The sequence below is a fragment of the Triturus cristatus genome, chromosome 11, assembly GCF_964204655.1.
Source record: "Triturus cristatus chromosome 11, aTriCri1.1, whole genome shotgun sequence".
Taxonomy (NCBI): Eukaryota; Metazoa; Chordata; class Amphibia; order Caudata; family Salamandridae; genus Triturus; species Triturus cristatus.
Window position 1 is genome coordinate 1108446074 of NC_140594.1, and position 27624 is coordinate 1108473697.

General features: G+C 44.8%; 1 protein-coding gene across 12 annotated transcripts in view; it reads right to left on the bottom strand.

Annotated features, from left to right (window-relative positions):
• LOC146786091 (eukaryotic translation initiation factor 4 gamma 1-like) overlaps nucleotides 1-27624 on the bottom strand; it is a 1219153-nt gene that overhangs the window by 1044893 nt on the left and 146636 nt on the right. Inside the window, exon 1 of one of the 12 annotated variants that reach the window (XM_085635566.1) lies at nucleotides 261-385. The exons of the other annotated variants lie outside the window; for them this stretch is intronic. The gene's annotated coding sequence lies outside the window, so the exon portion shown is untranslated. Of the gene's footprint in view, nucleotides 1-260; nucleotides 386-27624 lie in introns of those variants that run through there. 12 annotated transcript variants of the gene reach the window in all.

Here is a 27624-nt window from a genome sequence, read left to right on the forward strand (position 1 = left end):
AGACAGTTATCAGTAGCAGCTCTAGCAGGGTTTGTATTTCTCTCAAATGCAGCAGTTGTGTTTACATCCTATTAAAACATCATGAGGTACACACTACACAACATGAAACCATATCATGCAGAGAACAGCAAGGGTTTGTCCACACCATGCAACGCACAGGGAGCAAATCTAGGTAGCCACAGTACACACAGAAGAAATGTTTCTATACACCAGCAACACTAATTCACACATCCACATAAAAGACAACATAAAGCTCCTACCTCCAGTGTCTCTAGATCTACGCAGATATTGCAAAGACTGGAAGCAGCCACACGTCATATTCTTCAAAGCACAAACGAACAACTCAGAAGGCGTGTTCCATTGCTACACTGCAATCGCGATTCGCAATGCCTCACCTGGGAACGACATCACATACACAAAGTGGGCTGGCAATCATAAATGTCTAAAGTTACAAAGCTTCAGATATAAATGTTATTGCAACAGCAATATTGCAAGAACGTTTCTCATTTTGAAGTATCATAGCTCCTGGTAGCAGACGTGTAGTATCGATGAAAGCAAGGGAAACACAGTAGACCGTTCTGGGGATTCACCGTTAGTTCTGTGATGCACAGCACGCTGGGAGGGAAATAGGCTCACTACACTGTCCCCATGCAGAACCATTAGGGCAGGCACAACAGCACAAATCAGGAGTTCTTACCTGTATGCAGCTTACCAGTCTAAATATGGGCCATGCGTAGACCAACTACTTGCGAATGGAAGGGGGGGCATGTCTTTCACCAAACCAAATTGGTTAATCTCTTCCCAGACAGGTCTCTTGTCTGGCAAGATGGAACACTGACCAAGGCCAGTGACAACTTAACAGTATGAGTAGCATGTACAAAATTACTACTGCTCCCTCAGTGGTTGTGTCCAGCTGGAAGAGAACAGCAGCAAAGTAAGAAATGTACACGCAATTGAAGCCAAAGAGCAAGACATACAGAAGTAGCGACACGTAGCCGAACTCAGCTAGAACACAGTAACCGTCAATATCGGATTTCGTAAATTCTGGGATTGAGAAATTAAAGGGCAACTAACGGGCAAATCTCTTCGCCAAATAAAGGAGTAAAAGTGCATAGACCACACTGAAATTTAACAGCCACGTAGGAGTTAGCAAAGGAATTAGATAGATGAGCCCGTGTGTTTAAAAAGGATGCTAAAAACCCGATGGATCGAAAAGGACTGCTCAATACTTGCGTAAATTCCAATTTCGGAAACCCCTTGGCACCACTTTAATCATTCGGGGGGGGGGGGGATAACTTTTATGCATAGAGGAGTTACAGGACACAAAGGTGAGTAAATTGAGGATGCAGAAATACATCTACGCCAGTATAAGAGAAATGTATTTATGGTGTGATTCCAACCTTAACTTATGCCCTGGTCCCCTGAAATCCAGCAAGCGCCATTTGCAAAGAGGACAGAATATCTGGGAATGCCAAGGGTACGGAGCTAGCCTTCTTTCCCATTGCTAAGGCATACACTGTACAACCTGGGTGAGGTTTCAGCTAACACTACAGTTTTGAAAACTGCACAATGAACGTCACTATTTCCAGGAATGTCAGTGCATGGCTATTGAGGAAAGAATGCAAATTCCTTGCTTTTAGGCAACTGTCCTTCCTCGCTGCGACGTGCCCCACAGGCAGTTGTTCCATCTGCTGCTCTTTAATTTACACGCATAGCCAGGAGGCAGCCAGAAGGCAAGTCTACTTGCTATACAAAAATACATGAAGGTCTCACTGGAGATCTTGTGTGGTGCTAGTGACCCTGAAACCTATACCAGTAGCAATTTGGAGGAGTTCTGAGCCTTCAGTAGGGTATGCCCATGGCAGTGAAATGTTAGAGTGCGCCTTGACTAAATGCCCAATATGTAGTCCAACTGGCACTTCAAGAAGACCACTATGTGCGAGGCTAGATGTGCAGCTCTGGGTATACCTAACTGAGTAGACAAGCTGACTAGGTTTCAATCTACAATACAGTTCTCTCTCATGGACAGGGCTGCTGGTCCTAAAAAAACAAGTTAGCAAATTGGACCAATTGAGAGGGAAGGGAGACGTGAAAAAACTGGCCGTCAAACTTTACTTTAGTACATATGCAAGACTTCATGGACTTCCAAAGTCAGTCAAGCACCTGCAAGAACAGTCAAGGGATCTGACCGAAGAAGAGACTCATGTATAGCATTAGCTGACCAGCTACAAGCTCTGGACGCATACCAAAAGATTAGGACCGCCTGCCCAGCCTCCTAAAAAATCCAGCAACTTAAAGTACAAGTAGAAGTAAAACCTTTTGAAATAAAGTGCAGAGCAGCAAAAAGAACAATATATAACTCACTGGGAGGCATATTGGTAATGTCCGATCTTTGCCGAAGAAAGAGGATTTTGACCAGGAAAGCCTATGGAGAACAGCATGAGTAGAAGGACGGTGCATGCTCTCGGGCATCCAAAATGTATTTACCATTGACCTCGTGCGTGGATACGGTGAGACAATAGAGGACAGTTTCTAAAAGACATTTCCTTGGGGGCATTGGGGTTTGCTCTTAGCTGGCTCCACAAGCAAAGTTAACCACAGAAATGAAAGAAAGCTCCAGGAACGTTTCACAGTCACCATGAGGAAAGGTACACCAGAACAAAAGCATCCCTATGGCAAATGATCGATTCACTGCACCTGCAAAAGACTGAATCCTCGAGCACGCCATGTCACGTGAGAAGACCACCACTAATGAGCACTGACAAAGCAATTAGTTTCGATTTTTGGCTGTTGCCAATGCTGCTCAGCAGCGGGAAAAAAAGGGGGGGTGTGGGGGGGGGGGGGGAGAATCTGGTCACTTGTGCCGAAAAAAATGCAGCAGAAAAAACAAAATCCTAAAATATATACACATGTGCTTCATAATATATACAAAGATATACTTCAGGACTATGAAAGCCTGCACGGTGACTAAGTGTGTATGCATCACCATGAATACATGCAGAAAAAGGACAGCGGACATGTTTTCTTAATTTACCACTCCAAGATTGTGGATGCCAATCTAGAAACAAATAAAAAAATGAAAGTGAATGAAAAATAATGGAGCGGCCTGGAAGCAACCTACACCTGCCAAGCTGAGTAGAGGAAGTATTCAATACCACAAAGAGGCCAGGAGCCTTGGGGTGGGGGGCTGAAAGAAAAAAAGCAGGAAGAAGCAAAGCACAAGCTGTGATGGGAGAAACAGTTAAGAGAATTTGAGTGGGAACTTCATAGCGTTTGACACCATCTCATCGAATCCTAGTGTACAGGCTACGAGAGATTCGTTTATATCCTAGACCACGGCTGTAGACAAAGGGGTCACACAGGGCTCCATCTTAAGCCCCACTTTATTAAACATGTTTGTGTCTTCCCTGGCCACTATCATTAGATCTTGTGGGTTTGACACCATCTCGTACGCCGATACTCAATTGATAGTTGCTATTGATACTGATCCCGCGACGACCAGAGAAAATACAAAAACTTTGTGAGTTAAAAACGGCAGCATGGATGACTGCGAATTTCCTACAGCTTAACACCAATAAAACAGATTCTGCTGTTCGGGAAAGCAGGGGAGCTCTGGTCCTCAGACTGGTGGCCGTCCGAGCTAGGAGAACCCCCTAAGCCAAAGAAATGTGGGTGTTCTAATTGATGACAGACTCCATGGAAGAACACGTAAAAAGCATCTCAGGCACATGCTTCGGCCTGATGCGAATGCTTAGAAAGATCTTTCCCTGGACCCCCCTCTCAGCAAGAAAATCCCTTACACAGGCACTACTAGTGAGCAGACTAGATTATGGAAACTCCCTACTGGTAGGGATCAGGGAAGATCTACTATCCAGGTTGCAGGTTGTGCAGAACACAGCCGCATGTCTAGCCTTTAATTAGCCTGCTCGAACCCCATCGGAACCCCTCCTGCGACGGCTTCACTGGCTGCCCATCAGGAAAGGAGCAGTGTTTAAGCTTCTAAGTCTGGTATTCAAAACACTCCAGGGGAAGAGTCCAGCTTACCTGAGGAAGAAGCTAAAACCGTATATCCCCTCGCGCCAATTGAGATCAAGTGATCGACGGCTACTGTGCCTCTTGAGAATTAATAGAGTCAGAACGGGTGGCCGTTCTTTCACGAATGTCACCCCTGCTCATTGGAACAAATTGCCAGATAACATCCGTACATGTTCCAATCTCTGGCAGGTTAAAAAACTTCTCAAAACCTGGCTGTTCTGTCACTAATCAGCGGTATGGATTAGTTACTTACCTGTAATCCTAGTTCTCTTCCAGGGGATCCTCATCAATAGTTATAAGCATTAGAATATTCCCGCCCATGTGCGGGATCCCGGCAACAGTATATTATATGTGCCCCACAAATATATCTCCATACATATATACCTATATGTATAAACAAGCAACTGCAGCCCATAAACACTACAGCTGAAACATGCTGTAAGGAATTTCCACTATACATAAAAAATAGCATTATAAACATGAGAAACAACATTATAACTTGTTTAGAAACTGTTTTAATGCTCAGAAAACAGCAGAAATGCTTATAAAATCACTGAAAGCATAGGAAGCTCCCAGGCTGCATTGCAAATACCCAGTCTAAAAACACTGAAAAGCTAACTAATAGCTGCATAGCAATAAACTGACACCGTGCCTTTAAGGCACACCTGACACCCAACTTCCCATCATGCCTCAGGGGTGACAGTTAGGTCAGTTCTTTGCGGAGACTGAAAAGTCATGGCACAAAGAAATAACCTCTGAAAAAGATAGCACACCTTTGCCCGGGGAGGCGGGAGGGTTGCTTATGACTTTGATGAGGATACCCCTGGAAGAGAACTAGGATTACAGGTAAGTAACTAATCCTTCTCTTCCAGGGGATCCTCATCAATAGTCATAAGCATTAGAATAGAATAGCGAGCATCAACTCGTCCCCCTGCGGGCAAAGGAAAGAAACAGAATGAACAGTATGCTGCAAATCTCTGCCACTGGAACGTCATGCAAGAAAGCTACTGTGGCCGCTTTCCCCCTAATAGAATGAGCCTTAGGGGCCAACGGTAAGGGCCTTTTCGCCAGCTGGTAGGCTAAGGTAATGCAGGAAACAATCCATCAGGAAATGGATCCCTTAGCGGCTGGGGAAGCCTGTTCTCATGGCGCCACAGTTGACAAATAGTTGATCCGTCTTCCTAATGCCTTTGGTACTTTCTAGGTAGAATTTAAGTACCCTCTTGAGGTCTAAGGAATGAAGCGACCGCTCAGGTACACAGCGCTTGGATCTCGCTTACTCTGCGTGCCGATGTAATGGCTACCAGAAAAGCGGCCTTCCAAGACAGATGCTGCAAGGAAGCTCTGTGGATTGGCTCAAAAGGCGGACCCATCAATTTGGACAATACTAATTTCAACTCCCACGGAGTAGAAGGGTTTCGAACAGGGGGGTAAACTTTCTTCAACCCCTGTAAGAAGTCCTTGACCACCTGCATCTGGAAAAAAAGAGGGTTTATTGGGAGACCTCCTGTATGCTGTAATGGCAGACAAATGGACCCTGATTGATGCATACTTTAAGCCTGATCGTGCTAAGTGCAGAAGGTAAGGGAGAATGACATCCTCCTGCCCCTTCGTAGAATCAAGGGGATTCTCTACACCAAACGAAAAACCTCTTCCACTTAAACGCATAAGACGCTCTTGTGGAGGGTCGCTTCGCTTCTTTCAGAATATGCATGCAATCAGGAGGCAGACCTAAATGTCCATATTGCAGGACCTCAGGAGCCATGCTGTTAAGTTCAGTGAGGGAAGGTTGGGATGAAGAATCCTCCCGCCCATCTTGGACAGCAGGTCCGGCCTGCAAGGCAGTCGCCTGTGAGGTGGCACCGACAGATGGAGAAGGTCCGGGTACCACCACTGGCGTTGCCAGTCCGGAGCTATGAGGATCATCTTCATGTTGGATCTGAGCAGCTTGGATACCACCTTCGGAATCAGAGGCAGGGGCGGAAAGGCGTAGGCAAATGTCCCTGACCAGTCCATCAAAAGAGCATTCCCCTGGTCCCTGGACGGTGGAATCTGGACGCGAAGGCGTGGCATTTTGAATTTGTAGTCTGCAAACCGATCTATTTCTGGACGACCCCAACAATGGAACAGGTCCGCCACCACCTCGTCGTGTAGCACCCAGTCTGGCTGATCTTCGAAGTGCCTGCTGAGTGCGTCTGCTTTGAGATTTAACTCCCCCGGAAGGTGCACTGCCACTACCGAGAGGTTCCGGGCGAGCAGCCAGTGCCAGATTGCCTGTGACCCAAGGGAAAGAGGACGTGACCGAGTCCCGCCCTGTTTGTTCAAGTAGAACATGGTCGTGGTGGTGTCGGTCTGCACCAGGACTGAATCGGCCTTGATTGCAGGGAGGAACGCCTTTAGAGCAAGGTGGACTGCCCGGAGTTCCAGCATATTGATGTGGTAGCCCTGCTCTCTTGTAGACCACCGACCCTGTATCTGGAGGCACCCCATGTGTGCCCCCCAACCTTGCAGAGACGAGTCTGTCACCACCAATTGCACTGGAAGTGGCTGGTGAAAAGGGACTCCCACCATCAGATTGTCCTGACGAGTCCACCATGCAAGGGAGGATTTTGCCGCCTGGGAGAGAGAGATTTGATCTCCCCAGCGGCCTGTGGACTGATCCCATTGGTCCTCTAGAGCTTGCTGCAAAGGTCGCATTCTCAGTCTGGCGTTGGGAATGAGAAAAATGCAGGACGCCATGGATCCCAGCAGTGATGCTACCTGCCGGGCTGACGGCCTCTGCATCTGCTGCATAAGCCTGCATTTCCGCTTCATTGAAGACAGTCTCTCCTCCGAAGGATACGCTTTTCCCACGCTTGTGTCCAGAACGGAGCCACGGTAGTGGATGGTCTGAGTGGGCTGCTGCACGGACTTTGCCATGTTGACGTGAAGGCAGAGATCGTGCAACTGTCGCAGACAGGTCTGGAAGTCTTTCCTCACCTGTTGCTGGGATGGAGCCTTCAGCAACCAGTCGTTTAAGTAAGGGTAGACGAATAGACCCTGCCTGTGTAGGCAAGCCGCCACCACTGCCATACATTTGGTGAAGACTCGCGGAGCCGACTTGAGCCCGAATGGAAGGACCTTGTACTGATAATGCTTGCTTCCGACCACAAACCGCAGGTATTTGCGGCGATGTCTTGCAATTGAAATGTGGAAGTACGCATCTTTAAGCCACCAAACACATCCAATCCCCTACTTGCAGATGTGGACATATTTGATGAAGCGCCAACATACGAAACTTCTCCTCGACGATGACTGTTTAGGAGACGAAGGTCCAGAATCCGCCGAAACATGTGCTCTTGATCTTTTTCGGGCACAAGGAAGTACCGGGAGTACACTCCTCTTCCGATTTGCGAAGGAGGAACTTTTTCTATGGCCTGTTTTTGAAGAAGGGCCCTCACCTCCTTTTGGAGCAGCTTTAAGTGGTGAAGACGGGACTTTTTTGGCGGTATGTATTTTGGACGCGCTCGAAAACGTAGCGCATATCCATTTCGCAGTATATTCAGCACCCAGCGATCTTTTGTGATGCTGTCCCACTCTGCCAGATGTTGTGAAGCACTCTTTCTTCCCCCCCCCCCCCCCCCCCCCCCCCCACTGGTAGTGGAGGACTGTTGCTGGTGTCCACCTCGCCCCCTGGTGGACTTTCCGCCTCTAAACTGCGATTTTCCTTGGGTCTTATTCTGAGACCACTGAGGGGTTTGAACCCTCTGTTGAGGCCCCTTGCGTTGGTTGGGTCTGTAACGGTGCTTTAATTTTTTTCTTCTCCAACCCAACAGCTTTGAGGGTGTCCAGTTCAGTTTTCATGCGCCCCATCTCCTCATCCGCGTGAGTGCCGAAGAGGGAGGAGCCAGAGAACGGGAGGTTTAAAATCCTTTGCTGCGCATCCGGCTTGAGCCCTGTCAGCCTTAACCAGGATGACCTTCTGGCGCATACGCCGTGTGCGTAAGAATGGGCGGATAGCACCGCACCATCCGCCGCAGTGCTAATCGACTGATTAGTCACCAGGGACCCTTCAGTGACTATTTCTTCGAAGTCCTTTTGGTCCTCCTTTGGGAGCTTGGATTTGAACCGCTCCATAGAGTCCCAGAGAGCCCTATCGTATCTGCCCAACAGCGCCGCCGCGCTGGAGACCTTGAGGGAAGCCGCTGCGGACGAGCAGGCCCTGCGCCCCCAGAAGACCTGGGTTCTGCTCTCCTTATCCGGCGGGACGGAAGAGGACACCGATACAGCATGAGCCTTTCTTGGTGCCGCCACGATTACCGAGTCCGCAGGAGGGTCCATTTTTGACAAAGACCGGATCAGAGGTAGCCGGCTTATATTTTGAGGATACGAGCCGGAACCGCTTTTACGGTCGCTGGGGTTAGGAAGGTGTCCATGACGGGTTCCATTATCCCTGGCACCAAAGGCAGCAGTGGACGAGACGCAGTCTTCTGGTGAAGTGTTTCGAAAATCACCGACGTGGTGACTGCGGGACTGACATCTCAATCCCCAGCTTCTGCGCACCCCTCTGCAGCACCTCATGGTAGGTGTTGATGTTGTCTATGGGCGAGACCCTGGACACTGGGCTGCCCGATAGCGTGGGGGAGTAGTCCCTAATTGAGGACCCGGTGGATGAAGATGACGTGGATGGTGACCTATCCCGGCGACGATCACGAGCCCGTAATCTGTCTGAACACCCCTCCCGCCTGGGGGAGCGCGATCTACGTTGCCGCCTCTCAGGGGACTTCTCACGTGCTGGCCTGGGAGGACTTGCTCTGTCCACTTCCTCCACCAACCTTTGCAGCGGAGAGTCATGCACTTGGTTGACATATTCCCGCATTCTCCTTGTAGCCCCAGAGTCCTGCCAATGATGTGCTGGCAGCAGCCATCTGGGTGACAGTCGTACTGCAGAAATGGTCTCTTGAGTCTGAGGGGAAGACCTGCGGAGTTAGCTGGCAGACTCTCTTGGAATTGCTGGTCTTGGAGATGCCCCTGAGCGTGAGGAGGAATGGCGCGAAGCAGACTCCGTCACCAGGACCACCAACCTGTCCGAGGCCTGTCTCTACGTCGAGCGTGGTCTTGACGTCGGTCTGTGACTTCGCCTTCTGTCTCGCCGGGACTCTCCTCTTCGAACGACGCCTCGATGTGGACCGGCGTCCATGTTCAGCAGGCGAAGAATGCCGCCTCAACGTTGAACGGGGGCGTGAAGCAGACGACGGAGGCCCTCTCTCTCGACGCCGAACGCCGTCTCGACGCTGGCAGAGATGCTTCCACTCTAGACGTCGACGTAGATGGTACCCTCGACGCCGATCGCCGCCTGGATGACGGCGGAGGACTCTTCCCTCTCGACGTCGATCGCTGATGGACTCGCGACGACGGAGGGGATCCTGCCGACGACGGAGGGGTGACACTTCGACGCCGATCGTCGCCTGGTTGACGACGGCGGAGGTGCCCTGCTCCGACAGTCGCCGAGTTGACGGCGGCGGAGGTTCTCTGCTCCGACAGTCGCCGATCGTCGCCGGGTTGACGACGGCGGAGGTTCTCTGCTCCTCGACGCCGATAGTCGCCGGCGGAGAGGCTCTGGTTCTTGACGCCGATCGCCGCAGAGTTGACGGCGGTCTAGACTTCGACGTAGACGACGTACCTGCTCTCGACGGCGAGCCCGCTGTCGAAGGTCTCTTCTTGGAAACATGACCTACCGGAAGATCTTTTCTCAGCGCCGGTCCCGACGCTGAGGTGGAAGGACGCGAGGACTTGCTTCTAGAAGTAGCTCTAGGCCTCTTGGAGCCCTTCCTCAACGGAGATCGTCCTCTTGATGGTTGTGCCAGGCCATAAATGCGAATTCGCTCCCTGTCCTTAAAGTTCTCTTGGACAGGCTCTGGCAGTGAGGACATGTCTTAGAATCATGATCCTCCGGTAGACACAGGATACAGACCCTATGAGTCAGTCCTGGCCTCCTTCTTGCCACAAGAAGGGCAAGGATCGAAAAGAGATTGCATTTTAAGGTTGAAAAAATGCCCAAAACTGCCTAAAAAACACAGCCTCTTACTTCTGTAGATGTAAAACGTCGAAGTAAGGGAAAAAACTGTTGTAAAACAGACAATATTTTCTGACAAACTCAGAAAAAAGTGGAGCTCTGTTGCCAGGACCCTTCCAGAAGGAGCCGGAAATAACTGACCTGTCACCCCTGAGGCATGATGGGAAGTTGGGTGTCAGATGTGCCTTAAAGGCACGGTGTCAGTTTATTGCTATGCAGCTATTAGTTAGCTTTTCAGTCTTTTTAGACTGGGTATTTGCAATGCAGCCTGGGAGCTTCCTATGCTTTCAGTGATTTATAAGAATTTCTGCTGTTTTCTGAGCATTAAAACAGTTGCTAAACAAGTTATAATGTTGTTTCTCATGTTTATAATGCTATTTTTTATGTATAGTGGAAATTCCTTACAGCATGTTTCAGCTCTAGTGTTTATGGGCTGCAGTTGCTTGTTTATACATATAGGTATATATGTATGGAGATATATATGTGGGGCACATAATATACTGTTTCCGGGATCCCGTGCATGGGCAGGAATTTTCTAATGCTTATAACTATTGATGAGGATCCCCTGGAAGAGAACTGCTCTGCTTTGTCGGATATTGAGGCACCAAGAGATCCCCACGGGGATGATCTGTTTTGCGTCTAATAAAAACAAATAAGATGGAGGGCAAGAAAATATGCAATCCGTTGAAGTGCTAGAAGAAAACAATTGAATAAGGAGGAAGGGAAGAGCTAAGAAAGTCATCCAACCAGGGACAATGGCTGACACAAAGCACACTGTACATATACATTACAAAAAAGTAGATACCATAGGTCTTCGTCAATAGATGGCAAAAATCAGCGAGACCTAAAGACCATTTTGTTTAGAAAGCATGCAAAGACAGTCATTCAAAGACTGGATTTTTCAGGAAGCCCCTTTGGTTCCAGTTAGCTTGTGAAAAGCCAGCCCATTCATTACTACTCCAACAGTGACACTTTAGCAGAAGTACTCTACTACACTTTTGATGTCCAGCTTCTGAGGCAGCATGAATCAACATTTCACAAAAATATTCAAAGTTCTCATTTACCAAAACCCAGATTTAGCACTCTGACAAGCATTTTTATAAACACAATAAATAATAAGAGACTACTATGATCACAAAGCAATCTTGGCTACTTTTAGGTCAGTCAAACGAAGAAATATTAAAAATGGCACAAGCCTGGTCTTCAGAACAGCCAGACTTGAAGAAATGAAGTTGGTAAAGGTTTACTATACAGAACTTCACTGCATGGCAAGGATAAACTGCAATCCAGCCTCGTCCAGTTTCATTCAGCATCTTCCTGCCTCCTTAAGGAAGGGAAACAAAAATCCTCCAGGTGCAGTATTTAGCCGATCAAATCTACAACGAAGTTGAACAGCCGAGACCCAAAGAAAGATGGTGTTCCAGCAGGCCTAGGTTCCTACCACTGAGCAGTACAAATCAACAAAGTCTGGCTGTCATGTCTCGGCATGGAAGATTTCATGAAGCGGTTGGCCAAACCGGTTGACAAAACTTTAGTATGAAAAAATCTGAGGCACTCACTAAGGAGTATGTAAAAAAATGACAATTTTTCCATGGCTATAAAAAAATGTTTCAACTCCAAAGTCAGAGTAGAAATGGTGACCCAATCTAAACTATAACATGTCAGTCAAGCATTGCCTTTAAATCACCACTGGTGGAGACTTAGTGTTTAGTTACACTAAGTAGATGTGCTGCAATATGGCCTGGTCAGTACTTCATCTATAGAGTAGGTCTTCAGAAAAGGCAGTTTTAAGTCTGTTGGGTGACCAACTGCAGAAAAAAAATAGTATTCCACTCCCACCTCCTCTTGTACAGCCAGGCCGGTCTCGTTCGTGAACAGGCCAAAGTACACACAAAGATGATCAGAACGAGAGATAAGAATGCGGCCCTTTTAACATGAAATGGAAGGCTAATGGACAACCGCAAACGTTAACTTCACAACTAAAGCAGTCATCTGAGCAATCAAAGAGCCCTTGAAGCTACAGCAGACCGGTCCACTGCAAACAAATATATTTATGAGGCAATGCTACAGAAGGACCGACATGCCAACCATAAGCTGCCGGTAGATACTTGCCTATCTGCAAGCAAGAAAAGCAACAGTTAAGGTACCATGGCAGAAGCAACTAACTAACCCTTGGGCAACAACCAACATTGCAGATTAGATTAGTCAGGTGTGCCAAAACAATGGCTGGTCACGACCTTGTTAGCACAAACAAGACTCAGGACTGCAGCAGCCAGATCGGCAACCAAAAACATGAGCAAAGCTTTAGGAGTCAGCACAAACATGCCCCCGGACACAGTAGGTTTAGCAATTTGCAGACATAAAAGGCATACCTTATTGCACACAGCCTAATAAGTGATTTTTGTGGACACAGATACACGGGCCTTTCAGTAGCTGCAGTCTAAAAAAAATACCAAATATGACAGTAAGTTAAACACTAGCTCTTAAATGTCTTCAGTAAAAACTACTGGTGCTAATGGCGTGACAGAACGCCTGCAAGATAGCTGCCAGCTTTTGAGTGTCCAGTAGCTTCAGAGACTCTTGAATTAATGACCAGTATTTGTATAGGGCACAGCTACCCTGTCAGGAGTGTCCCGGCGCGGACAGTTCACATGTGCATTCCCTGCAAAGGCTTAGTTTTTAAATAGCCATGTTTTCAGCTGTTTTATAAAATGCGAGAGAACGGTTAGTGCTCTCAGAGCGGGCAGTAGTTTATTCCAGATGTGGACTCCCAGGAAGCCAAAAAGATCTGCCACCTCTACGTGCCAGACTAACTTTGGGGATGCAGGCCAGGTCGGCGGTGGACGATCGGAGTGTCCTGGTAGGCACATATCGGCTGACTAGTTTTCTAAGATAGGCAGGCCTGTGCCATGGAAGGCTTAAATATAATCCTTTCCTTTACTGGGAACCAGTGTAGGGACTTCAGATGGGGAGGGTCATATGTGATCTGGGTTGCAGTTTGATGATCGCCCTGGCGGAATTTTACATTACCTGGAGAAAGTAATCTGGCAGACCCACATAGATGACATTAGCATAGTGCAGCCTGGACATGATCAATGCCTGAACCACAGACCTCCTGGAATCCAGGGGGAGAAGTGGCAGAAATTTCTTCAGCATCCGCAGTACTCCAAAACCGGTTCCTACTATGGCTTGAACTTGGGACCGCATCGAGAGCTCGTTATCAATGTAGATGCCCAGGTTTTTTTGTTTTTTTTTATACTGTCGACTGGGCTGTGCTGGGGGAGCGGGGGGAGGGGGGAAAGATTTGCGGCCCACCACTGACTCAAATTGTCCTCCACTGGTTGGCCAAGGAATATAATCCTGGTTGTCGGGATTGCACTTGAGCTGGTTCTGCTTCAACCATTTAAAAACATTGGTGAGGCAGGATCTAATTGCCTCTCCATTAAAATCCTCCACTTACTTGCATGAAAAAAAATCTGCTGTGTATCTTTAGCATAAGACTATTTTTGCGCCATGTACCTCTGCTAATGATGCTAGTGGTGACATGTACAGATTGAATAGAGTAGGACTTAAAGAGGAGGCCTGCGGAACTCCCACCTTTATGCTTGGCATTGTGGCTGAGAATGGAGGGGCCCAGATGATCAGTTCCCGGTTTTCCCAAAAGGATGTAATCCATGCCAGTGCTTTCCCTTCTATGACCATGTTATTTAATCTGTTTAGGAGCATTCCATGGGGCACTGTATCAAATGCCGCCAACAGATCTAACAAGATCAATATTGCTCTTCCCCATCATCCAGCTGATCTTGGAGGTGTTCAGTCACTTCCAGCAGGGCAGACTCAGTGCTGTAGTTAGCCCTAAATCCAGATTGCGTGGGGTGCAGGAGATTGTGCGTCTCCGGATACTCCATAAGAACTTTAACATGTTTCTCCACTACTTTGGCAGAAGCAGGGAGAAAGGAAATTGGTCTACAGTTAGTTGCAGTGTTGGGTTCCGCGTTTGGTTTCATTAGGAGAGGCAGGATTTTCGCCTGCTTTCAGGTAGATGGCATGACGCCCGTTACCAGCAAGGAGTTGAGTGCCTTATTGACTGGCGCGTTTTAAGGTGGCCACTAGTGCCGGTATCAGTTTAGCAGGGCACGCATCTGTAGGTGATCCAGACTTTAGACCCCAAGAGATATGCGAGTCTAAGTTTGATGGAAGGGATTTCTGATGGCATGGGGACTTTGCCACCAGTGGCCTTCTACTGCCGGGGCCGGAGTGGGTAGATGTCATTTCGGACCTTTTTTATGGTCTGTAACTCAGTGTTTTCTCCCGCACTTCGCTCCTCATGCCGCCACCATCATCATCATTTTAGGCATGCCTCAACCAGCACAGCGCATCCAACAGTCACACTTGCTCACCATCGTGGAGGAGGTGGTCTGAGGGAATTTCAGGGACTTGGATACCACTAAAATGTGACTTATTTATGGCCCTTGGTTTCTTCACTTTATTCTAAATTTCAGAGGGGAAAAACTATTTGCCTCTTTTTTCTGAGGGAAAAAGGGGGAAAGGCATAGTCTAACATTTGCACTTTTGACATGGCTGGGAATCTGAAATATTCTATGGAATGCATCAATTTTATTGGGTTGAAAACAGCCGAATCTGGGATTTTAGAGTTCTTGGAGCACTCTTGAGCAGTGGTCAGCTATATCTTGCATTTGAAACACTTTGAAATTTTTCAAGTCTACTTTCCAACAAATTTGTGAATCGGCAGAATTTCCTTCAGATAGTCAGTCTACCTTCAGGTCTTCAAGTATGACTTCTGCTGCCTCTTCCAATTTAAAGCCTGCGTCGTCGCTTGTGACAATGCCTAATTTACACAAAGACTCAACCAGTAATAAATAACCAGAGACAAAAGAAACACCCCACTTCACCGGTCTCCTTTACCTCCGACACGAGGACTTAATGGACAAAATAAAATCATTAAAGCCTTTTGTGATGGAAACACCACGCTTCAGAGAACTGTAGAGAAATTGCTAAGCCTTGAATCCAGGGTAAATGAGATGGAGCAGCCAATAAGCAACGTCCACGATATGACAACCAAGATGGAGGTGATATCCAGGGAAAGTTCTCTTCTCAAACAAATAGAAGATTTGGAAAGTGGTAATAGACCACTATGAATCTGTGGAATTCCTTAAGGTGCAGAAGGTTTAGACAGGATCTTTGTAGATTAGGATTGGTGCAATCCTTGAGGCCGCAATTTTTGGAATATGTATTTTAAGAAAAGATAACATAACATCTGCCCCAAGTCTTCAACAATATCTTTATCGGTTCGACCCAGAGGAATTCATAGTTTTTTCTACAGCAGTCTGATCTGATGATTGTCATGTTGGCCAATGAACAGAGAAACCAAAAGGGTGGTCGGGTGAGAAAGTCTTCACCCCCGCGTGTTTAAGGTAGTGTATAGAGAAAAAAAAAAGTCTTAAACCTCCCCCCCCCCGCCCCCCCCATGAACTATATATTTTAATCAATATTGGAAGATTGCAAATAAGCTTTAACGGATAATTGTATTAACAGCTATATCTTTTTTCTTCAATTAGGCCATATACAATTTCATTACTTTCCTTTTTTCTTTCATTCTCTTTTTCCCTAACCAACAAAACGCTAAGTTAGGGTTTCCATCATTTTCCAAAGTTATATAGTTCCATTTCCTTTACGGCTAGTTAATATATTTTAAATATTGGTATGTATCTGTTCAATACATTGAATATATATATATATATATATATATATATATATATATATATACACATACATATATACATATACATATATACATATACATATACATATATACATATACATATTCACTTAAAATACCATAGGTTTCACACATGTTATAGTTAGCTGGACATTTCACTCGTGAAAAACCACTGAAATTCCCCCGTTATAGTTCGTGCAGGCAACTATAACTCACGCGACCGCAATCCTCTGCTGATGACGTCAGATATTACATCACTGATGACATATGTGTCTTTCTGAAAAAAAAATATTTGTAATATATGTATAGCTAAAAATTAATGGAAGACGACATGGGTAAATAAGTGTCTAAATACAGTGATGTAATATCTGACGTCATCAGCAGAGGATTGCGGTCGCGTGAGTTATAGTTGCCTGCACTAACTATAACGTGGGAATTTCAATGGTTTTTCACGAGTGAAATGTCCAGCTAACTATAACATGTGTGAAACCTATGGTTTTTTAAGTGAATATATATATATATATATATATTCACTGAAAAAACCATAGGTTTCACACATGTTATAGTTAGCTGGACATTTTACTGATAAAAAACCAATGAAATTCCCCCGTTATAGTTACTGTAGGCAACTATAACTCACGCGACCGCAATCCTCTGCTGATGCTAATACTGTATTTAGACACTTATTTGCCCATATCTTCTTCCATTAAATTTTAGCTATACATATATTACAAATATTTTTTTTTCATAAAGACACATATGTCATCAGCAGAGGATTACGGTCGCGTGAGTTATAGTTGCCTACAGTAACTATAACGGGGGAATTTCATTGGTTTTTTATCAGTAAAATGTCCAGCTAACTATAACATGTGTGAAACCTATGGTTTTTTCAGTGAATTAGCAAGGTTTTTTAAATGCTATTTCCTAACTATAACGTGTGTGAAACCTATGGTTTTTTCAGTGAATTTGTACGGTTTTTTAAATGCTAAGTTACTTTACGCCATTTGTGGCGTGCGCGCCCACTTAACGCAGTTCGTTCCGTGCACGGTTTTTATCAACTTTAATAAGCCCTGTACATTTGGTGGCCTTCGGCCACCAAAAGCACAGGGGGTGAGGTCAATGTGGATAGTGTTTTTTTTATTTCGATTTTATAATTTCATGTTGCCAAAATTACGTTTTTTTTCTCTATTAATAAGCCCTGCACATTTGGTGGCCTGCGGCCACCAAAAGCACAGGGGGTGGGGTAAGTGTGGATAGTGTTTTTTTTATTTTTATTTTTTTACCGTAAGCTTACGGTAAGCTTACGGTAAGCGTACGGTAAGCGTACGGTAAGCGTACCCCGCGAAATTGCCGAAAAAAAAAAAAAAACGTTTTTGCTCTTGGGGGATGTTTGGGGACTCCCTCAACATGACTATGTGGGAGGGAGTTGTCAAAACAGCCCCGTAACATGTTTTTGGCCATCATGTTTGATAAACAACACTCAGTGCGAGAGACAAAATGGCGGACGCCGCTTCCTGGTTTCGGCCGATTCGAATGTTTACTAAGATGTAAGAGCCAATCAGAATCGCGCTCGCGCACGCCACCGTAAGCTTACGGTAAGCGTACGGTAAGCGTACGGTAAGCGTACCGTAAGCGGGCTCAGATATATATATTGATTTAAAGGCTATTTTCTCAGAATCTACTGAACAGATTTACACCAAACCTACAAAAGGCACTTCCTTGACCTAGGGACTACCTCTCTGCCAAATTTCTAGTAATTCTGTTCAGCCGTTCGGGCTGTAGCTCGTTCTAAAGGTCCTATGGAAAAATGCATGGGAAAAACGCGTTTTGGGACCCCCCTTTTATCTCAGCCCCCGCTTGACGAATCCCCCCGAGACTTTCAGGGTAGGAGCGGAGCGTAGCGCCCCACCTATTTTGAGAAATTCGCGAGGATTCGTCGACCGGCGCCAAAGTTATTCAAAATAGAATGTTGAGGTTTTCCTATGGAAACGTGGTCCTAACTATAACTACCTACTGGCGACCGCCAGTAGGTAATATATACACATACATATATATATACATATATATATATATATATATATATATATATATATATTTTCAATGTATATTCATATATATACACATATACATACACACACACACACACACACACAAACATACACACAGACATTTTTACTAGAGACTTGAAAAAATTCTAAAAGCTTCTTCAAAAACAAGAAAAAAAAATACTGGTGCCACCAAAGGCTACCTACTCGAAGCTATGAGCGAGGCGGTGCAGGATATTTCCAAACAGGTCCACTAGGTCTGATCAGTTACTTTGAACAGAAGCTCCTTATATTGAAGGCGGCCATGAAGACAAGTCTTTACTATTTTGGTTGATTTAGATCTCCAGCACTACCAATTCTAGATAACTTTTAACATCCACCATGGTACTTGGTAAGGTCTTCTGAAGACGCCCATGACTCTTTAAAACTACAGTTAGATTTATTAGCCTGGTCTCATCAGCAAAACCAGTTCCATAGCTTTGCATTTTCAGTGAGAAGACAGCTGTTGTAGGACATCAGTGAGATGAAAAAACTGCTACAGACCAGGAACCCAAGAAAATTGCCAGGGTCACCAACAATTAGGTATAAACCGATACTGAAGACAAGCCTTTCTCCTGCAGGTGCACAACTGGCAACAGCAAATGCAACAAACAGCATCTGCTGCACACAACAGTCCAAGTCAGAAGCAGAGAACTCCTAGATAATTGAGATCTGTGGCCACACTAGACAGTAGGGTGGCCAATCTTTGAAGACAGACTTTTAGGCAAACTCACTCTATGCATTTGATACAATGATAAATCTCTGCCAGTATAAACAGACTTTCACCGCGGACCTCAGAATGCAACTGGTATGGCACAGCAACAACTGGTCTATAGCTATAAAAATTTTAAAATGCGGCGATAAGAGTTCTCAATGAAGACCTAATAGCGGATTGACACTATTGTAAAGGCAACCACCACCAGTCTTTCCATATTTTTACCCCTTCAACCAGCTTTCCAAATAAACAGGTACTCCATTTTGTCTGGCTCTTTAAGAGTTATGTTCTAAAGATTTAGCACCATTCAATCACAACTTGGCGGAACACTGTCATGCTCCCTCCAGTCTCAGGACTCCTGTAGAAACCTTCACATCAGATGGCAGAAAGTGAGAAGTGGTTCATTCGGACCACCTTGGAGTCACAGCAGCCAACAACCACTTAATTTCTTCAATCACTATCGGGGAAACAACCCAATGTATTTTTTCAAATCTGCCCATTGTGATTCGTTTCATTGAGGAAAACGTTGCAAGACTTGTCACTTCAATCCTGGTTTACCAGACTGATCTGAAATTTTCTATCAGGCTTTAGATACTATTACTGTGAAAACAAGGACCTCTTCCATTAAAGGAGTAGTTAAACAAGTAGAAACCTAAAAAGGTACCACTTTGGACACCACAGGGCACAAGGCTTTTAAAACCGGCAAGAAGGCATCTGCTTAGCAAGTTGGAGACATGACTTTCTGAAAAAAGGGAGGCAGGAAGACAGTACCACAAATAGGCAGTCATAACCTCACCTGAAACGTCCCCTTGAAAAATATAGGACCTAGTCCTTTAAGGACAAACATACCACTGTGTTCAAACAAAGGGCTGCAAACACTTCACACTGTGCTTGACATAATTACATTTCTTTTATTGGGTGCCTTTGCTCAAGCACTAACGTCATTGAGTGCTTGAGGACCCACGTCGACTTTTTGCTTAAAATCTACCACTGCATCAACCACTCACAAACTGGAGCCAGATATCACTGTCATGGAAAGTAAATACTCGTTTAAAGGAGGGTCTTCGCCACATCTAGTTAAAGTTAACAGGTAAATCGGGCTGGGTTTTGTTCTTACCATGCTGCAAAGGGTCTACCGAGGTGACCCTAGACCATAACAGAATATTCCAGTAATGAAAAGAATGGAATGTGCACATCTGTTCAATAGCACAATGGTCTGAAAAAAAGGTTATTTAAAACACACACTAAGCTAGCTAGACACTCCGCTCTCCAGCAAGCACTATAAAAGTCATCGTGGCCAGACAGGTCAAGTCATCATGAGCCCAGAGTTTGTTAACCTCTACATTAGTATCACAAAACTCATTCAAGTGCATTTACTCAATCCCCTTATCTGCCTACCATCGTCCCAGGCTGCTTAAGAAAACTGGCAGAGAAATTGAGCTCTCACTATTCCCATAAGATGCATCACCATCGCTGCTACACATGCTCCGGTGCTTTTGATAACCAGCAACATAAGGGACACCGGGCTTCCTGTCGTAGAGCCCATAAATAGGAACTTGACTCCCCGATTCAAGTTTAGGTGTCTACTTGCTATAAGACACGAGCTGGGCAACCACTCCCTTAATATGCAGTCATGACAGTTATTTCATCAACTCTATGTACTTAAGAACTCAGATTAAAATATACAGATTGCCCAACTGACTCACGCGTTGTGGCTGCCGGAAGTAACGTTCTAGCCAGAATTTTGTTGACTGAATAAAAAGACAGCTGGAGCAGTGTGAAAACCTACCGGGAGCTAAAAACGGATTTACTTTGGAGTCTAAATATGGGGTGAACGTAGCTGCCAGTTAATCATCACATGCTACAGGAGTGACTTCAGGACGATGCGTGGGAAATACTCAACTAGAAGCGGTATGTACCGGGCTTTAAAAGTGAATTCAGAACTGCCATCACAGAAGTCTAGACAGACTTCTCAATGGACAGCACCTTCCAAAAGACATTGTGTAAATGATTGGGGAAACCAAAATTATTAAACAGCAAGACCAGAGGTTGGAAAGCTTTAACCGTCCTTGGGAAGCAGAATCAACAATTACAGCTAGCCTCACTCACTATACTCCTGAATGCATCACTGAAGGATAAATCTAGCTATAAATGTTTTACGTAATTTAATCGGATTTAATTTCCTTACACTGTAAATGTACTACCCACGTCCAGCACCTATAAAACATTTATGGATATTTCACGAAGTCAGCAGTTTTTTTTAACCAATAAGATGAAGATTTGCAACTTAGCACAGTCTATTAGAAGAAGAAAAAAAAAGTTCTAGTTTAAAGCTCGATTGAAATATAAGCTAATCACTCATTCGCCCATTGGATGGGTCCCAGTCAGCAAATAATTGGATTACTGACAATGATTTTAAGTGGCTTACTGAGGAACACTTACTCTACACTAATGAAATCAGCGTTATCTTTTGACTGTTCCTCTGTTCACGTGATCCTGGAACACAAAGCTTACGAGACTGCAAAGGAAATGCTGATCACGAATGGACCGTAAACAAGTGTGTGAATCCTCGCTGATTCCCATTGGTGGAACACCCTAGAGGATGTAGGATCTGGGCACAGCAACCTCAACCACTCAAAGCCGAGCCTACAAGGACACAGCTAACATCCGAGGAAGGGACAGCCACGAGACCCAAGGCAGTACCGATCAAGGAGAGGCAGCACAAACATGCCAGTGCCAAAGGAAGGGGTTAGGAGGTGGCAGCTAGGGAACCCGTACACATTGCTATTGAGGGGGCAGAGAAGACCTTGGTCAGTACAAAAGGAGGGGCGGTGAGGGGCCGCAGCCAGTACCAAGGGAAGGGGCCATGAGGGACCCAAACCAGTACCAAGGGAAGGGGCAGCAATACCAAGGAAGAAGGGTTCTTAAATTTACTTGCAAGGGAGAGAGCAAAGGATCTGACGAAAAGTCAGATTTTAAACAAGCGTTGGCAAAGCCAATCGGTTTTGTCGAAGCAAAAGCTACTGGCTTGGCTATTTTTTTTACATGTTGCACAGCAAGGCCATAACCTCATCTATCTTGCATCCAGTAATTGGTTCTCAAGAGGTTTAGAAAGCAAGTGAGTAACCAATTTTATTGGCTGCTGGCAAACAAAAGATAAGCCTCAAAGTTAGCCTGCGCCCTGGGGACCAAGTTGGACTTCTTCAAAAGGAGTTTGACAACCCCTTTCTTCCATCCACTGGTCATGCGTTATCTGAGCACTGAGGAAATTAAGTTGAAGCAGAATTGAGCACACAAGGTCGGCTTGGTGACCCTAAACTAAGACTATTGTAAGGTACAGCAGATGCACAAATTTGGCGACCAAGCCATGGATCTCAATATGTCGAATTTGGGTGCTAATTAGTCAAAGTGCTAACTGCTGCCACCCTTGTGTGGGGTATTGAGAAGATAATATAATGAAGTATCCTCAGTTTCCCACCTCAGGATGAAGCCCAACGAGTAGAATCAGTGTTTACTGCATGTTATTCCGATAGATTTCTTTTGACAGATACCAGAAAAACCCGAGGAAAACTGCAGTATGTGGTAACTGATGCATAATTCCACTCTGATCTGTGTGCAAATATCCATTTGCTTCAGGATCGGAAATTAAAAATAAACTTTGAATCAGTGTCCAAATAAAGTCTGTACATGCATAGAAGGGATGTGGCAGAGATTTGCCCAACTCTGTATTGCAATTATTTTAGCCTCGCAAGTATGTTTAATTGTATTGTAGTTGTAATTATACAGTGCTTCATGTTCTTTAGAAACAAACCAATCAATTTGTAGCGTGACAGCATGCTACGCCATGGAGGGCCATAGATGCAACAGTAGGTTTGTGGTGCAGCCAACATAGGGACATTTTTAAGTAATGCGCCAGGCACAGAGTTATGCACGTAATAAGCATTCAAACCGAATTGGACAGCAGTGTGTGAGATCAGTCTGGGCTATAGTTGTGTTTTGGTGCGTGGATACAGCTGAAACTACTGAAACTGTCAAGGGTGTAGCTGCACTTACATAAGGGTGTAGTAGAGAACTGAGGAGAGATCTGACCGCACAAGCCAATACTTTGCATCTATGGGGTGGTGTGTGTATATTCGGCTATAATATTGAATACCGGGCTTAGAACGTGCACAGTGGGGGCAGAAATCAGGTATGCATTTCCTGCACCTAGTAAATCACAGTGATGTAACACAAGATCTTAATTCTGCAAAACAGACATGCATGCTGGAATTCCGCCCACCACATGGTTCCCGATCAGGGCTTTAAGGCTATGAGAGCCTAACACGTGGAATGTTTAAGCACACAGGCAGCCTAAGAGCTAGCATAAGGTTTTAATTGACAGTTAAAGTCTTCATAGTGACAGATTTATTCTTTTTGCGAGTGAATCGGAGTATCAGCTGAGTTTGAGTGTGTTCCTCCAAGGCAAACATGTAAAAAAAAATGTTTTAAAAAAAGGACTGTGATAGGTACAGATGGATAGACTATACACACACATACATACGTACAGACACATTTCACTCCACAGGAGAGCAGTGACGGAGCGACAGGAGAGCAGTGAGATTTAGAATGGTGACGCGAAGCAGAGAGCAGGGCCAAGGGCTGATGAACAATTTGCTGCCCAGGTTACCAACCTAAAGGCTTCGCCAGCTTAGCCATTGAAGTTCCCGGGCCATTGCGGCCGTCAACACATTGATAAACTGATCTCTTGTTTTTGATTTATATATTCACTGACTAAACCAAAGGTTACAGGGACGTTCTAGCTAGGTTAAAGTTGTTCCCACACAAAGCCATAGAAATTCAGCAGATAGTTTCCTAACAAACTTATAACTATTACTGCACGCCTAAAGTTACTTATCAGCACAAGTTATAGTTTCTTCAGCTGCGTACAAGTATAACTAGAACTGCTGAATTTCCATGGTTGTGCGGGTAAAACATAAAGCCAACTGGAACGTCATGTAACCTTTGGTTATGTCAGTGAATTTCTATGGTTTAACTTGAATAGGATTACCATAAGTTACCGCAACCACAGCAGCAAACACACTTTGGGCCTGCGCGATTGAGGTTGGCCGCAGGACCTGGCCTTCTGCTACCCACCCCATGCACCTAGCCAGACGCTGCGCAACGCAGTGTAAATCGGGGGTTTAGTCTGCAAGTGTTTGTGTGTCTTGGATACACGGATCTATTGCGGATTCACACTGGGTGTTGTGCTAAGACCTGCAGTGGATCTGTGGTTAGGGCAAAGACAACAAAAAAAAAGGGCAATTTTTTGCCGATGTATGTTTCATTTCCTTTAATTACTCCAAATTATGAAACGCACGCTTTCGGGACCAAGATTTAGCTTTCTGCCAAATTTGGTGTCAATCAGTTCAGCGGTTCAGGCTGTAGCAGTAGCTAAAAGTTGCCTAATTTCCATAGACATTTCATGGGTATAAAGCATTTTGGGACCCCTTCCCTTTTTCCTAGACCATCTGCCTGACTAATTATCCCGCAATTTTCAATACAGCAGTTCGAGACGCAAACTAGTTTTCAAAATTGTGGAGATTCGTTAAGCAGCACCAAAGGTATTAGCAAAACAAAAAAAAGTCTTGTCTGTGGGAAAATATGGTCCCAATTATAACTTACTGGCTATAGCGAGTGGGTAAATATGTATATTCATACAAGTTTATCCTAAACACAGGGCTGATTAGGAGATTGGAAGAAACTATACTCCATTGCAATGGACACCATACACACTATGCCAAACTCAGCCCACCTGCTGAATTTAGAAGTAGGTGGACTGCCGGGTTTGCTTCGGACAAAAATTTAATATATAGGCGTAAATCATCTTCTGATGGCCTTAGAATTGGGGATGGCGGAGGTAAACCATTAGCCGGACATCCTATTTAAAGTGGGCGGTTGGAGTTTGTTTTAAAATGGTCCCTACTCACCAGCTATATTGTGGTGGTGAGGGACAGTAAAAAAAAAAAGATGTGAAGTGACCACTCTCCCACCCACATTACAGAAGAAAAATTTAACTAAACTATTTGGGAGTGGGTTTGTGTAAAAATATATTTTTTGAAAAAGTTTGATCGCCAGTCAGCATGTTTGAGGAAGCTGCCCGTTAAACTTTTCCTAGAGTAACAGAAACCAATAAGACAGTGATTCTGGCTAATGTGTGAAGATGTTTGTGGGGCGAACCAACATTTTTTAAATTAAGCAGAAGGGGTAAAGGCAGGGCGGTAGATGGAAAGTCCTATGCAATCCTGTCAGCATTTCACTCATATGCTAAAGCCTAAATCATTCCACAAGTCACTCTGTGCTTCTTGTAGCAACCCATCTTATAAGGGGCTGAGTAACATTATGAAAATAATGACTTGCTTATTAACAGTGTATTTAGCCAGAGGATGGGACCCAAGAGCACTATAAATCGATCTCATTCCCCAGTGAATCAACAAGAATTCAATGCTGTGACTGGTTACACAGACATCTGCAGTGATCGCATTAAACAGCTGAGCTTTCACAAGCTAAAAAGAATGCTTTCAACACAGATTACAATAACTTGCATTTATTTTCCATTTAAGATGTGTATGTTACCTGAAGATGAAAGGCCCACAAAGTTGTAGAATACTTTTATACTTTGTCTTCAGCGTGGAAGAGCATATATAGCACAAGGGTCCAGTAAAACAGGCAGGTGGTTTCTATAGGTCACCATACTTCGAGCCAGCAAAGTAGTACCATGGTACACACATCACTAGCTATACATTTTTTTAACTTGCATGTTTAATTTGGGCAACCAACATGAACACAGTTTTTTTTCCAAAGTGCAGCTGTCAACTTGCATGGATTGGAATTAGAATGCTTAGGTTTTGCTAAACTTTCATGAAAGAAATTGGTTTGAAAAAATTGACAATGTTGAAGACAAGTGGATTTACGTCATTTTGTTGTTGCAGCAGTTACTGCTCAGTTATGTATTTATTGCGCTAGACTACTGTAGCGTCTCCCCAGCCTTGGTACCCACTAACCACTCCACATATGGAGCTTCGTAGTACACCTCTTTATTCTTCTGCGTAGAACTACAAACTCTGCATTCTAAAACTGCATTCATTTCACTAAGCTCAACACTTTCATCACAGTTCCACCAGGAGCCAAAAGGGTTTCGTCATTGCTAACACGACACTACATCTCCCCCTTTCTTAAATAAAAAAATGAAACCTTGACAAATATATACTTTCGTAGCTTTTTAATTAATCTTAGTGGCGCTCTGATCACACGTCTTGACCGTGTCTTCGGAAACTGGGGACAGGCAGTCAAAGTGTCCATGATCTGACTGGTGATGTAGGAACAGCAGCAATCAACAGCAGCATCAGGGTGTCCACAATTATCCTTTCAGACCCAGTCTCTACATTGACATCAGTGCTCGATGAGTCGCATGTCGGAAATGCGAGGAATCTCACGAAATGGACTTCCGAGGAAGTTGGGCAGTCACTGTTTTTGCTGGTCAACACGAAAAAGCTCAGTATCGAAGGAAGCATAAGATTTCAGTTTTCTAACAAGCACCATCTCCTCTGATACACACGTCTGCGCTTGCCTGCATAGGCCTTTTTCCTTTTACGATCCAAGTCATTCATATGGGTTTCTTCCCCGAATACTTGATCTTCTGTTGGTCCACTGAAGTAACTTGGTCATAATGGCTCTCCCGAACATCAAAGTTGCAGGGCTTTCACATGTGGTTGAGAGAGGAGTCAAACAGCAAGCTCCTAGAGTAGAATTCAAGACAGCCTTATGGTCAAGTACAGCACAGTGAAAAGCTTTCTCAATAGTACTCATGAAACGTTTAACAGGGCTATTATCCTTATAGCCAAGTAGGTGTGCTTTTCTGATGCTTCACATTAAGAGGACTGAAAAAGTCTCTGAATTCTACTGTTAAAAGGTGGGTGGTTGTAAGATTGCAGGACCACCTTATGTCACGAATATGCCGTCTAATCTCTAGATTACCGTGACAGACGATAGCTCCATCACTGGAAATTGGGAGTATAAATCAACAATCATCAGGCGATGTCCATTATCAAGAGGACCAAAGAAATCAACAGCAAATCCTTCCAATACAAGCTTTGGCAACTCAAATGTTTGTGTATGGAGTGGTTTTCAATGAAACACAGTTGCATAGATGCCAGGCCTACCATACTCTTAACTTTGATCGAGATGAGGAAACTAGACTGTCTCGAGAGCTAGCTTTGTGGCAACAATTCCAGAATGTTCTACATGGGGCACGTCAATTATCTGTCGACGCAGACACTCCGAAATAATTCTTGAACCTCTCAGGATAATGCAATCTTGAGTAACTGACAGTTCATCTTTGACATTTTTAAACTTCTGGTATTCAAGGTCACTGGCAAGAGGTACGAGTGTGCTGGTTCCAAAACAGATGTGTCACAAGGTCTTAGTTTTGACATGTCACTATCTTGACTCATGGCAGTGAGAATTTGTTCTAATGAAGTAGCAGCTGGGGGCTCTATTTCAATGATATTTTTGTAGACTTCAGCAGTCTTCGAATGGGTACCATGGTACTGTAGACAGCAGGGTTTTGGTCTTTCCCTAGACAGTGAACGATTGTGTAGTTGTGTTATTGTAATCGTAGACCCAAAAGTTTAATGTGAGTAGGTTTCTTGGCGTTTGGATTGTCAAAGATGGTCAACAATGCTTGATCTGACAAGCATGAAAGGCTTACCCTACATCAATACGTGGAAATGTTAAGCCCACACCACTGCTAAACTTTCTCAAATTATGATTAAGCATGTTGGGTTTGAGACAAACATCTGCTTGCATATGCCACGATAAGTCTGAGCATTTGGATGTCCGCTGTGCACCAATTGCACCTAACCAGAAAGCACTAGCGTCAATAACCGGAGTATGAAGCTTTGAATCAAAGTATTCCCTTTCAGTAGCACTCAATAGCTGGTTTGATTCTCTTCAAACT